General features: G+C 34.7%; 1 pseudogene; it reads left to right on the top strand.

Annotated features, from left to right (window-relative positions):
- The window catches only part of LOC107477594 (uncharacterized), an 8,896-nt pseudogene extending 4,782 nt beyond the window's left edge, over positions 1 to 4,114 (top strand).
- The last annotated feature ends 10,705 nt before the right edge of the window (positions 4,115 to 14,819 follow it).

The following is a 14,819-nucleotide window of genomic DNA, read 5'->3' as shown; positions in this document are numbered from 1 at the left end:
ATACATTTTCATTGCGTCTTAAACTGGTAAGCTAAAATGGATGGGATTGGATTATGGGAAGATATTATGAAAAAAAGCAAAATTTTATTGATAGGACTAATTATCGAATTATTTTAATTATGAATTTATTAATTTATTAATTTAATCGATTTAATTATAGTTTGATCAGAAAAAAATATTTTATAATAAAATAATAAATAAAATCTAATTATAATTTAATATAAAATTTAAAATATTATCTAAAATTAAAACGCAAAAAAGATCAACAAGAGCTGGTCTCTTATCACGTAAATTATTAAACTTAAAAAAGAATTTAGAAGGATTTTTATTCTATTACTCAACTCGAAAATGCACTTCAATATGCATAATAATAATAATTGAGAAATCATATGCACTTAAAGTAAATAAATATTCTTGCTCTGATTAATTAATTATTTTTTACATTAATATTGTAGATTTCTTATTCTTTTTAATTTAAATTTTAAAAATATTCGTAAAATAAAATCTTAATTTTAAATATTAAACTATAATTCTATAATAAAAACTATCATTAAATTGACAAAATAAATGACTAAGAAGCAAGAATATTCATTAGATGTTAACGGTTGTTATTCCATGTCGAATTCTATTCTATCTAAATTGAAATAATTTAACTCAAAACAACGAAAAAATGAAATTGTGTTTCATTCTTTAAATTTTCCTTGGTGTGTGGTCTTTGGTTTTTACACAAGAATGGAAGTAAATAAGATGTTAAATTCGAATTATCTAAAGTATGATTTACAATTTCTGATAAATATTAAAATGTGAATTATGCACATTCATGGGTCTGGTCTCTGGAAAAGTAGGCGTTGACACTATTGTTTTGGTCGCAGAAGTAGGCATTAACAACGATGCTGACATATTTTCGACCCGGGACCATATGCAAATTATCACTATTGGCCTATAATATCCAATTATTTGAAGGGCTTAGTAGCCCTTTCACTTTGGGGGCTGAGCCCATTAGAAATATTACCAATTCATAGTTAATGACTTGTTTCACTATGTCGACAAAAAAAAAAAAACGTTTCAATTGTTTAGATATAAATTCGGGTTTAGGGTTATAGAACCCATAATAATAGTAGTGCGTATGGATTTGAATTTTCTAACCATTTATTTCAGGGGTTGAAATTAAGAGAATAAGTCGGATAAAAAAAAATATAAAAAAAAATTAGAATAAAAAATTACATTTTATTTTTTAAAATAAAAATTTAAAATTTAAAAGATTAAAATTCATATGTATGGATGTGTGGTATAAAAGACTAATATATATATTTGGGTAATTCCCCATAATACTGTAATAGCGAATGGAATTCACAGTTTATGTGGCAATCATGTGCCACACTCGAGCTAATTTGGTTTCTATTTACATCTTTGTCACCCTTCCTTTTTTTTTTCTTTTCTTTTCAGCGCAGGTTCTTATTGTCATTTCCGGTCTCCTCTTCTCTCATCCTTAACTCTTTCCATGTCTCTCACCCTCTCTTTCAACCTAATTTGGTTCATGTTGTCACTCTCCTCTTTTTTTCCTTTCTTTTCATCACAGGCTCTTCTTGTCATCCCCCTCCTTTCTTTTCGCATCTTCAACTTTTTTCATGTCTCTCTCCCTCTCTTTCAACCTACTTTCTCCCACCCTCGGCTAGAGATGCACATGGAGCCGGGTAAAAACTGAATTCGTCTTAACTCGAAACCAACACTAAATAATGATCGAATTTATTTTTGATACATTTATCCGATCCTAAATCCAATAAAATCATACTATTTTTTATGAATCTTAATAAATTTTATATCAAAAATTACGATGTATTCATTTATAAAAAAAAAATACCTGTTAATGTGTAAAAAATCAATTATGTTATAACTATTTAAAAAATTTAACTATTTAAATAGAATACATGTGAAAATATAAAGTATTTTTTGTATACAAAGTATTTTTGGCAAAAATAATATACCCGCAACAGTTTAATTTCACATAGTCGGAACCGGAAAAATGACTTAAGAAAACCTGAAAGAGAAGGATCAATTTTGGGTTAATCATGCAAGTTTTTATGCTAATGATTATCATGATTATCTAATATGAATGACAGGGGCTAGGATTGTTAACACTATCAGCGTTGCTTCCTTCTCTCATCAATTCGGAGTGCCAGGTTGGCAGCAAATTGGGATCATGCTCTACGGAATCTCAAGTAATCTTGTTCTTCATCTCACTTTATCTGGTGGCCATTGGGCAAGGTGGACATAAGCCCTGTGTTCAGGCATTCGGAGCAGACCAATTTGATGAACAGCATCCGAAGGAGCTCAAGGATAGAAGCACATTCTTTAACTGGTGGTATTTCACAATGTGTGCAGGTTGCATGGGAACTCTCTGGATTTTGAACTATATACAGGACAACCTTAGTTGGGTCGTTGGATTTGGAATCCCTTGTGCTGTGATGATCATTGCATTGCTTGTTTTCTATATGGGAACATGGACCTACAGGTTTAACATCAAGGGCCATGGCAAGAGCCCCTTTCTCAGAATTGGTCGTGTCTTTATTACAGCCGCAAGAAATCGCCAAGCAACAGCCATCCAAGAGGAAACTGGGGGAACACTCCCTCCAAAAAGTTACCAACAGTTCAAGTAAGGATTTAAACATACCGATTTTTAAGTCCTTATTACAATACTCATAGGTTTTCTTGAAGCAGCCACTACTGCTACTACCATGAAATACATGCATTAAGACCATCTTGCTCATGTCCGAAGGATTAATTTGCTTCTAGCTTTGACAATATTCCATCTGAAGATGCCTGAATCTGTCGTAGTGTAACTGTACATAGAGTAACATTATTTGAACAAATCTCTGTTTTTCCGACTTTTCTATTTTACTACATATAGAGCCTCATTTCTTTGGATATGAAATATTATAATTCCATTGATGAAGTTGTTACTCTTTTTTAACATTGGCAGCTTCCTCAACAAAGCATTAATAGCACCAGACTGTTCCACCAAAGAAGGGGAGGTCACATGTAGTGTCGTGGAGGTGGAAGAAGCAAAGGCAGTACTAAGGCTGGTTCCTATTTGGGCAACAACTCTGCCGTTTGCTATTGTGTTTGCTCAAGCCCCTACCTTCTTCACGAAGCAAGGATTTACGCTGGACCGCAACATATTTCCAGGCTTTGACATACCTGCAGCTTCTCTGCAAACCCTTATCACACTTGCCATTATTGTCATCAGTCCCATCTATGACCGCATATTTGTGCCAATAGCAAGAGGAATCACTGGGCGACCCTCCGGCATCACAATGCTGCAAAGAATTGGGATTGGGATTTTTATATCGATATTTACTGTCATAATTGCGGCCCTTGTTGAGATGAAAAGACTGCAAACAGCACTAGAGTTTGGACTTGTTGATGAACCGGATGTAACCATTCCCATGAGCATGTGGTGGTTGATTCCCCAGTACTTCTTGCTTGGAGCTGCACAAGTCTTCACCATGGTTGGTCTGCAGGAATTTTTCTATGATCAGGTCCCGAACGAACTGCGAAGCATGGGACTTGCTCTGTACTTGAGCATCTTTGGTGTGGGAAGCTTTCTAAGCGGCTTTCTGATTTCAGTTCTCGAAGGAGTGACAGGCAGAGATGGACATGAAAGTTGGTTTGCTAATAATCTGAATAAGGCGCATCTTGATTACTTCTACTGGCTACTTGCTGCCCTTAGTGTTATCGGATTCAGTCTCTTCATTTGCTTTGCAAAATCCTACATTTATAATCACAAAGGAATTTCTCGAGGATAACCCACTTCATATATATTTTTGTCGTTCTGCAAGGATTAATGCTTATTTCTGCTACTCAGGCAACCAAGGTTTACCAAATCCCTATGCCACGAACTATAAATTTTACCGAAGTTAGTAAGAGGAGGGTGAGAATAGACCCACACTTGAAGCTCAAGTGAGATTTACAGGAGACTTCATCATTAAATTGTATGTTCAGCTGCACAAACCATAGACATGTAAAAGCAAATTGCAATTCGATTAAATTTCATGAAGATCATATATATTAACAAATGAAAAATTATTGTAGTTGAGAATATTATTGTTTGATGCGTCTTGAATTGTTAAACTATATTATTGTTTTGGGTGGAAATCTTTTTGGCATATAACTCATTAAGGATGTGCTTCACTGTCTAAGCTTTTCTAGTAGAACTCGTAGTTAAAATGGAGGTGGTAACTCCAAACTATAATTCGGTTGGGAGTATTATTTGTAGAAAACTCTTCCTTAACTATAGTTGGAGTTGCACAAAAAATAGGTGAAAGTGTGAAACTATATTTGCAAAAGATATTTCAAGTCGGTAAGTATTACAAACATATAATATATAATTCTATAGATATAGAACCTTACAAAATAGCAGATATCATATACATGAAATTATAAGCTATAGGATATATGCTGAGTTCACAATAGAACTTATAGAGATTAGATATTCGATCCTTAGTTGAGATGGAGCGCCTTGTAATTTGCAGGCATTTGGTTATTGTCGTTGTTGAGCTATTCTTCGTACTATGTGTTTTTGGGTGGTAAGTCTCGGATGGTGTATAATTTATCCTATTTAAAATTGAGCTTGTCTTTGTCAAAAACCGATGAGGTATACGTCGACTTCAAGAGGAATGGCGGCAACAGGCACCTAAAAAGGCACTTCGACACTTAAGATAGTAAGAGTAGAAATGAGTATAATGCAATTCAGAATGAATAACTACCTTTTACATAATTAGAGTTTTGTATTTATAGAGTGTTACATCTTAAAAGAGATTAAGATATTTGTCTAAGATATTTGTTTGATCTTTTGGTAACCACCTTAGTTTGTTTCTAAGTGGATTGTCAAGGAAGAGATTCTCTCTAACTCAAAATGACTCACGTTTATTATTGTATTTGAATTTCGATTTAGGCATAATTGGGTCGGAATCACAGTTTCCAAACTTGTTCTGTGGTATTTTTCAATTCAACAAGTTGAGCTTTTGACTTTTGTAAACCTATACATCAGGATAGTAATAATAATAGTAGTAGCCCCAAGCTCAACTTGTTGTACTTTGAATGATAATAGTCATGTTTGGGAATAATTTGAAGTAAATAATAAAGTAAAAAAAAATTGAAAGTGATTATGGATAATGATTAAATAATGAGATAATGATTAACTCCGTTTTCTGAGATCTGATGGAAGTATATGAAAAAAATTTGATGAAGTAAAGGAAAGAATAATTAATTTGTGTAAAATAAATTAAATAAAAAAATGTGAAGTGTAAGGGTATTTATGGATCGGATCCGATCTATAAATTCTCGGTGTTTATTCGAATCTGATCCGATTCGATCCGTACACTAATAGGATCAAATTGCAGATTTTGTGTAGGTATCCGCATATTCGCGTATTCGCAAAAATAAAGAAATAAATAAGTAAATATTTTTTTATGTTTTATTTCAACTAATAATTATCATATATGTTGTATTATTTTAATTTATTATTTAAGAAAAGTATGTTTAATATTATTTTAAGAGTAAACATATTTAAAAGAATAGAAAAATGAATTTTATTGATATTTTTTAATAAAAATAAGCTTTTAAAATTATTTTTGTGTTTTGCGGATATATCCGATATCTGATTTGATCCGATCCGCACAACTTTAAAACTGCAGATATTAGATCTGATCCGATCTGATGATTTTAGTGCGGATCAGATCAAAATTTTGGCCATATCTGATCTGATTCGCGTTCACTCCTAGCAAAATACCTTCAATAAAATAAAAAATAATATTTAAAATAAGTAATAAATGAGATGATAAAGGTAATTATGATCTACGGTTACTTTTTAGTTTACCAAGGTCATCAAGACCATTTATCAAGAGTTGGATTTTGAGGAATATGATCAACAGATGACATGTTAGTGGGAAAGATCCATGGTAATGAGCTATTAAGAAGTGGAATGGTTGCTCATCTTAGTCGTTCATGTTTTAACTTTTGTGAGACACTTGCTTGAAGTTGGTCTTATTGCTGGAGAGTTTGCTACCAGGTTCGAGAGAACCGTAGAGCAAATCAAGTTTAAGGCGCCAGACATTGATATTTCTGTTCTGGACCCCTACAAAGTGATTGTGAATGGAGAACTTTTTTATGATAACCAGATTAATAGGGTGAAGATGACAATATGGTTGTGTAATAACCCAACTTCTAGCACGTCATGATCAATGCTAGCTGCCAGGTACTACTGCATGGCTTTTTCTAGAGACTCTAGACCTTATATTATATATATACATATGAGCCTATAGCGCTAATTGAGATCGCGTGTCAGATATATAGATATAACAAAATAGGTGATAGAATAATAGATAATATATACATAAAGCATAGAAAACATAGCAATCTCATACATATATGCCCAAAAGCTCATTTGGTACATCATAATTCATATTGGGTTACGTCGTTGCTTATTCATGAAAATATTTACAAATTCTATATTTATATTAACATACCTTGACTCACAAGAGTCACTCTAGTTTGGGACCCATTCTAACTTGTTTATATATGTATTTACAAAAGCACCTAACCCTCTAAAAATCTATACAAAGCGAGGGCAAAAACAACTACTAATACTGCTACTATTATAACTACTGTTGGTCATCAAACCCTGGCAGTTGAAGAAACACGGAAGTAATGTGTGGAAGTAAGAAAAGTTGCTCTGATCCTCAGGTAATGCTACTGCTGCTTGCTAGTCCCAAGATTGGAAACTCAAAGAAGATCTCGCCAGTTTGCATCTGCGAAATAGGGAAGTAAGGGGTGAGAACCTAAGGTTCCCAGCAAGGTACTGCACAGGAATCCTAAGGGGTTCCGCAGCCTAAGTCTAAGACTTTGCACAGTTAGGTCGGTAACTCACAAAAAGAAGTACAAGAACAAAAATATAGCAAAATAGTAACCAAGCACGGAATACAAGAAGCAAAAACAAAAATAAAATCATAGGTACAAGTAAGCAATCACAAACATAGAGAATCCAGCAACCAAGTATGATGCATGCCTGGTCCTATACAAGCCATGAGCTCATGCGTCGGTTGGCTACCCGCAGCCCGACGTTACCCGGCCCAAGTCCGGATATGGCTACTCCACTGGGTCGGTCGCGCATCGGTGCCCGAAATACAATCGCGGCACTAATAAACAATGGTCCAAAAATACAAGGTGCTCTCAGTGAGTAACAGTCTATATGGCGGGCGTCCCCACGTGCATATAGTCTCTGGCCAGACGGGATGGAAGTCCGCTCTGCCAGGTTCTTCTTAGCACCTTGGGGTTTACAGTTTCTTCTTCCGTGGCACATCTCAACAGAATATTTCTAAGGGACTTATCCTCCCTTCCTTTGTAAAAACTTGTGCCCATATTTTTCTTAAAATATCTCAACATTGTCATAATTTACCATTTTTTCCCTTTTATTTAACTTTTTTTTTACCGTTTTCTTTAAGCTTTTAGTGACGCTTTCACCTCTGATATTATTTTACCATTGTATCTTCATATTTTTTCTAATATACTTTTTCTCCTTGATTAAGTTAATTATTTATTTTTAATTTGACTTTATGCCTGAAGTTACTAATATGCCCGTGAGTACTCTAATTTTACCGTTTAACCTGATTTATTCATCAAAATGTTACCAGGTTAATCCTAATATTTTTTTTATGACTAATTATCCATTATATTTTTAGTTAATGCCAATTTTACCTTTAAGGACCTAAAAGATCATTTTATCCTTTATTAATTTATTTACTTTTCTTGTTAGTGCTTTTTGCTGTTTTACTTCTAATTTTTACTAAAATTTTTATTTCGGCCCGACACTTTATTGTAATTATAATTATGACCGAATTAATTTATATAATTACTATTTTACTCCTAATGACACTAAATTCAGAATTTTACTTTTTTTCGTTTAAATTACATCTTTAACCCTCTTTTTACCCAAAAATGACCAGAACACCCTTTTTACTTTTCCACCTTTGTTCCATAGAATCAAAACTATTTTTATAAATACTTTTAACTCCTTTCTATCATAATTTTCATGCTCTTAGTGACTAAAAATTTCAGAAGTACATTTTTATATTTTTCTATACTTTTTGTGACGTTTAAAACTTGAAACTTAAACCCCAAGTGCTTCCATGTTTCCGGCTGCTTTCACACAAAATCCAGAGACAATATAACAGTATATCACACATATTTAGCAATCCAAAACAGTGCTGACATCACAAAATTTTCAGAAATTCAAAATAAGCACAAATTTACCACAAAGTGGCTCATATAAGCACCGAAAACAAGCACAACCATACTCTAACAAATCCTAAACTTTACCTCTTATGTAATTCAGTTAGCAAACCTTTCACACACTAGAAAACGTGCACACAAGGGCAGAAATACAGCTGGTGGTGGTGAGTTTTGTTTTTGGCCTAAAGTGTCGCAAAAACGTCAAAATTCAACCGCTTTGAGATCAAATCTCTCTAACTCCTTAGGCGTGATTCACGAGTGCTTCAAGAGGAGTTCTCTATACATGGAGGAGAGTAAGAATTCATCATACTACTATTTTTAAAAAAGAAAAGAAAATGAGAAAGAACAAGAGTTTACCTAGCCAAAATTTCGATATAAACGCAAGGATTAGCGAAAACGGGAAATAGTTTGTGCTTGTATGGTTTGAGTCCTTGAAGAACACATGAAAAAAATGGAAGAAGAGTTGAAATATGGGCTGGGACGCAGATAACAAGTGCAAGAATTTTCTCTCTTTATCTCTCGAGAATTTGGTCAAAAGAGTGTAAAAATGTGTAATGTGTTTTGTGAATTTTGTGACAAATGCTTCTTTAAATAAACATAAAAGTCTTGCTAAATTTATGAAGATAAAAGGGGCTGGAATTTTCGTGGTTAAGGGCTGGGATTTAATGAAGAAGGGGCATGAAAATTAGGAAGCTTGGTCAGCACTTACGTGTCGAGCTTATCCACAGTTAACCGCAGTTAGTTACTCGAGATTAAAAACACAGTAGAAAAGGGTTAAAGGCTGAGATAGTCTCATCCAAAGGCTAAGAAGGAGATACAAGTTACTTGGATTCCAAATAAGAAGATTTGGGGTCTCTAGGAGTCGTTTGCAGAATACTAGTAAAAAATTTAGTTCGAACAACTTTTACCGTGCGGTAAAATAATTAATGGCTAATATGTATTCTTAAAAGAGTAAATCATGAATTGATGGCTAATATAAATCTTGAGGCACATTTAGTTGGGTAGAAATTATTTTGACCACTGATTCTGAAATTTTCGGTTACTAAAGTTTTTCTCGACGCATGCAAAACCGTCAGTAAAACTGAATTCCGGCTTAAAAAGTCTTTAGTGAGGAAAATAAACCATTGATAAGCTAATATTTATTATTTACTAGTCAAACTTGACTTAGGGGGATTAATTACCCTCATAAAGTCAATTTTGACCATATTAATGGCCTTTTTTTTTTTTACCATTGGGCCAGCCTCACTATTTCTTATTGGGCCATGGTTTAAAATTTTGTAAAAGAAATTTTAAAATAGTCATAAAAGTCTATTTACAAAGAATCAAATTCTTACAAGTTGCATTATGACACCTGCTTTTTATTTAAGAAAAATTGCCTTTTGTTTTTATTTGGATAGGAGTTGTTTTGATAACTTTAATTGTAAGAGTTTGGTAATTGATAACCTAAGTACAGCTCAGTCAAGTATGAGGTCTTTGTGTGTTGGGAACAATTTCAATTCGAAAAGTATTTGAATGAACATAAGTTAAGTAGGTTTGCATGATTTGGTTGTTTGGATGGGTATGTTTGATTGTTATGTTTGTATTGAATAATCAGTTGATTCTTTTCGAAATAAATTGCAAAAAGGCATTTGAAGTTTCGACTTTTGATATGTGTTAGAATAAAATAGATCTGTTGTAAATATCTTGGAATTGGAATTGTTCATATTAGACGTATAGATCTATTAAATAGGTATTCAGTTTGGTGTATTGTTTGATGTGTGATAGTAGATAAGTTTATTCATAAGTCGGTATGAGTTTTGCTTTGTTGTGAAAGAGAGAAAAGGATTTGCTAGGAATGTGAAGGTAGAGGAAGAGGCGGAATGTATTGAGTTGTTTATTATGTTATAATGAGACTGTAAAAGTAGTTAATTTTTCTTTGTAGGTTATGGGAGCTCGATTGTTGTCTATTGGTCAAACTCAAAAATTGAGATATGCAAGAGATGCTTTTGACAACGAGAGTATGGAACAACTTACGCGCAAGAATTTAAAGAAAGAAAAGAAATTTCGGGTTGATTTGGAGCAGATAATGTTAAAAGATGAGGAAATAAAAGGTTTGAAGGAGAAGGTGTTACTACTAGAGGAAATGGAGAAAAAGCTGGAAGATAAAGTCGATTTGTAGACAAAGGTGATGGAGTTGGGTATAGAGAAGAAGGATTTGGAGACTGGCAAGGATAACTAAAAATTGGAGATGTTTATCTCTGGGTTTGATAGAACTTTGGAGCAGCGAGGTTTATTGCACTAATTATGGACTTTTCCACCATGGACCCATGCAAGGTGGCCATAAATAGTCAATTGGTTGATGATGATCACGACTAAGAGGGTAGGGATGAAAATGTGGCAGCCCCCCCGATTGTTTGTTCTATGTGAAAGAATATGTCGTTTGTTTCTATTTAAGTAGATGTTATTAGACGACTTTTGATTGTAGTATTTTAGTAGATTAATTATCTGAGTTCAACTCGATCGAATGTTGCATATTTGTTGTTTTGGGAACAATTTTAGTATTTAAAATTGTTAGATGAACATAATTGAAGTATGTTTTTTTATTATTTGCATGATTGCTGTTTTGAAGTATGTTCGCGAGTTACCTTGAATAATGGAATCCACGATCCAACAGGGTGATGAGCTTCACGATGTCCAATTCGGTGGTGTGTAAGGAGGAGGGAGACATACAAAGACACTCCGATACTCAAGTCATAATAGATATAAGAGGTGAGGTTTTAGGGTTTATGTGTCACACCTAGGGGAAATCCATGACTCCCCTTATATGGGCGCTTTTCCGATCCTAAAAATCTTCTAAATGGGGAAAGATTAGATTCGTATCTAAGCATGAATCACGACAAACGAGTTGAAGTGATCCGAAAGTTTCTAGATTCATGGGCCGAGGAGGCCAAATTGGGTTTGACAGTGGTATTCGTTGTTGGGCAGCTAGGGCTAAAACCTGAGTCTGCAAACAGTGTCCCTAAACGTGGCGCGTCAAACCCTGGCTGGGATGCCACGTTTTCATGGACTCGGGTTAGAGTTGACTCCTGGCAAGTCGGTTAGAATTGAACGGTCTCTGGAAAATTTTTGATCTTAGAGACCGTGCGTGCGGTTCTCGAGGCATCACATCAATTGATGTGAAGGGGCTCACTTGTAATCGCGCTTTTTGAAATGCCTTCATTTGAAAACTGCTTCAGTTACATTTGTAACTTTAATTTCTAACTTCCTTCCCATCACTTCCGTGCGAGTTTCGTCTTTGCCCTTTTTCCTCTGATTTTTCACTGGAGGAGTTACTTCAACTGCTTCTGGGATTGCTCTTGTTTGGAGGCATTTTCCTGCACTTTGTTATTCATTTTTTAGCTATTGTCCAATCAACTAAGATTCTTCCCCATCTTCATTTTTTGTGTTTTTGTTTACTATTATGGCGATGCAGTGGATTATGTTGCTCCACCGTGAAGGGGGTTTTAGGAGGTTTTAGAGGGAGTGCCACAGCCTATTCGTTTAGGGCTTAGGATAGCTTTTCCTTGAGTTTTTCTGGTATTTTAACCTTTTTCTGTAGCTCGTAGGCTTACATTGGTGGTGCTGCCCCCAATTTGTAAGTATGGTATGGAGGAGAGCCGAACCTCAACGGGGGCTTATTTTTTCGGTTGGAGGAATTCCCCAAACGTATTTCTAGTGCAATACTGATGTAGTGGGGTCCCTTTTGCATCTTGTGGAGGAAGATTTACAGGAGCTTCGTGATGCTGGCACAATCTGTGGTGGGGGCACTACAGAGGAGCATTACGAGCTCTCCCTCCCCAACCCTAAAGAGCGTGTTTGTTATGTGAACATGGAAGTCCTCCTCGAAGAATACGTCATACTCACAGTTACATGTTCAACACGTGGCGTGCACCCCACAATTCACCCTGTGCGCATGTCAATGCGTTCCCAGCGCTTTGTTCATGATTGGACGAAAATAGGGGTGGCAACATGCACCATACTCACAGGTATACAACTCGAGCCAACCCAATCGGATAAGGTTGCCAATCCAATCCACAACGAGTAGAGTAGGATAAGGTATGGATAGGATTCTCGTGCAGGTTGGGTAAGGTGCTGGTTGAGCCTCAACCCTATCTGACCAACTCGCACCATATATGTTATAGGTGAGTGTTGAACTAATAACCTCTCAATTAGTGCAATTGATAATTTAATACATTTTTTTACATAAAAGTCCATCAAGTTATATAAAAATCTTTTTTGTAACATGCGGGTAGGATCGAGTACTCACGAGTTAAGAATGAGTAGGGTTAGGGTTGAGATTCACGAGTAAGGTAGATTTGAGTTTATATAAAAATCTTAACGTGCATATATGATTATAATTGGATCCAAACCCTATCTTATCTTACCCATTGCCACCCCTAGACGAAAATTTCCATCATCTTAATTTTTACTTCCAATTCCAATGTTGCCCTATTTTTTGTGCAAATTACCAATTCACCCCATATCATTTGGGCTTATTGACTGAATCCGACAACCCACATGTCATTACCTCGGCTCATCCTGAATAAATGCATTTTTCTTTTTTTTTTTTGGTCGGTGGATTGGACAACCCCCAATCTTAGGTACCCCAATGGATTGGACAACTCCCAATCCTAGGTACACAATACACACCCACACATTTCTCATATACTTACCAATTTTTCTTCTCGGTTGCAGCTGGTAGGACTCAAACCCGAGACCTTTGAGATGAAGAAGGGGCGGAATGTCGTGTGAGCTACGGCTCATTGGCCATTTTCCTTTTCAACAACCACGTTTCACCAGTCTTAATTTTCATTAATTCATCCAATCCAATTATCCTATTGACTATTGACCATTCAAACATTACTCCTCAAAGTCTTCTTCCGCCTTTGCACGGTGCCTCTCTTTGTTGACTTTGGCGTGCTCCCCTTTGTCTTCGCCTTCACCTCTCTCTGTTCCACGGGCGTAAATCTCTTTGTATTTTGCTACTTCTCCACATCGTTCCCTCTCTTCTGCCATTTCTGAGGTCCATGCCATGTCTCTTTCTGTCCATTCTGATTTCTTTGTAACATAGAACAATACCTCCTTTTTCAAAAATTCTTTCTTTTTCGGATACAACAAAAACAACACAAGCATTCTCCCAGCTTTTCTCATTCCTCCATTCCGTTCAAAATGGTAACTTTAATTGCTCTTTGATTCTTTGTAAACCAAAAGTTTATTGTTTTGTTTTTTTTTTTATCTTTTTTGATTGAAATGTGAAAATTTTCTGTCTTCAATTGCGCCTGGATTGTTATAAGTGATTCTGATTTTTTCCTTTTTTTCTATGATGGGTTTTCTCTATTTTGTGTTTCAGAAAGGATCCAATTCTTTTGGGTTTTTTTTTCTATTCATGTGAAGGTTCCTTTAGAGCTAGGAAGTTTAAGGTATGTCCTCTCCTTCTGAAATTGTGATTGAAGTATATAGACAGACATGTTTCATCCCCTATCAAATATACATAAAAAAAACTTGATTTTTTCTTATAATTTTGTAGATAATATTTTTCTTAAATAAAATATTATATACATTTTCCTTTGTACTACTTTCTCATTTACATTTTTTATCACTGATGCTGGTCACTTCTTGGTAATTTTGCAGGGCTACAATAGAAACTGGCCATAATTTTTCTTTGTATGTAGAAGCAGGGAACTCATCTTCTTTATTGTCAATATGTCTAATCATTAGGCGCTGGTCACTTCTTCTCCGCATTATTTTTCTTTGTATGTAGAAACAAGTTACTTATTTTTATTATTTTAAGTTTCTTCATTATTGCAAGGGTTACACTAGAAATTGTCCATTTTTTCTTTTAATATAGAAGCAAGGTTGATCTCACTTTGAGTTTTACATTCATACTTTGAATTTTTCTAATCTAAAGGGATATTAAATGTTCAAATATATTGGTGGATGCACACGAATTTGTCAATCTTGCTGATTTTGAACTGGCAAAGGTGAATATCTTGCTCAATTTATACATCAATGTAGAATCGTTTGTTAGTTTCTCTTATACTTCAATTTTAGCTATCAATATCTAAATATTGCTCAACTGATTAACATTTTAATTTTCTTATATTGCTTTATTATTTCAGTCAACCAAATTGAATGATGACATTAAATTATGCAAAGGGATTTGTTTTGCTGCCTTGCTTTCATATGCTTTGGGTTGTTTTCATTAGGTGTTTTTGCTATTTGAAGTTCCAATGCTTTAGTTTTATATATTGTTATCACAGTATTATGTTGTTGTTATTGGTGATTACATGTGATGTCTAATGCTTTTCTTTGTGTCGTGCAAGAAGGTCAGGGTGTTGTCCCAAAGGTTGCACCATGAGGTCGCTGTTTTGAAATTGAAAAAAGGGGTATTAACTGGCTTGGTTAAATTGTAACCTATGCTGCTGTTGGGTTTGGTGACTGATGAAGCTTTAATTTGTATGAAGAAGTTTCTTCATTCACTTTCTCTCTGGGTTAATTATTTATTATTTACA

The sequence above is a fragment of the Arachis duranensis genome, chromosome 3 (genome assembly GCF_000817695.3).
Source record: "Arachis duranensis cultivar V14167 chromosome 3, aradu.V14167.gnm2.J7QH, whole genome shotgun sequence".
NCBI lineage: Eukaryota > Viridiplantae > Streptophyta > Magnoliopsida > Fabales > Fabaceae > Arachis > Arachis duranensis.
Note: the sequence above shows the minus strand (reverse complement) of the source record. Positions and strands in the feature narration are given on the sequence as shown.